This window comes from Monosiga brevicollis, genomic scaffold (assembly GCF_000002865.3).
Source record: "Monosiga brevicollis MX1 MONBRscaffold_4 genomic scaffold, whole genome shotgun sequence".
NCBI lineage: Eukaryota > Choanoflagellata > Craspedida > Salpingoecidae > Monosiga > Monosiga brevicollis.
Genome location: NW_001865041.1, coordinates 643,054 through 643,596, shown reverse-complemented (window position 1 = coordinate 643,596; position 543 = coordinate 643,054).

Here is a 543-nt window from a genome sequence, read left to right as displayed (position 1 = left end):
GCTGGTTTTGTCGAAGAGGCACTTCGTGTTTTGGATGGGCGGCTCGACATCCTGGTCCTGAATCATATCCGACCCTTCTTTGAGCTAGTAGAGCATAGTCGTCCTGAGACTTTGCGCGAGGTGCTGGACGTCAACCTGGCTTCCTACATCTTTCTGACCCAAGAAGCCCTCCCGGCTCTCTTGGCTTCCCAAGGCAGTCTAGTGGCCATGTCCAGCGTCGCTGGGAAAATTGGTGTGCCCTACTGTGCTGTCTATGCCGCCGCCAAGGTACGGCTTTGCCTTCAGCTTCGACTTTGATTTTGGCCCTGGCCGCTGCTCCCAGACGTCTTGTTTCACCAGGGATCCCTTGGGACTCTCTCTCTCTCTCTCTCTCTCTCTCTCTCTCTCTCTCTCTCTCTCTCTCTCTCTCTCTCTCTCTCTCTCTCTCTCTCTCTCTCTCTCTCTCTCTCTCTCTCTCTCTCTCTCTCTCTCTCTCTCTCTCTCTCTCTCTCTCTCTCTCTCTCTCTCTCTCTCTCTCTCTCTCTCTCTCTCTCTCTCTCTCTC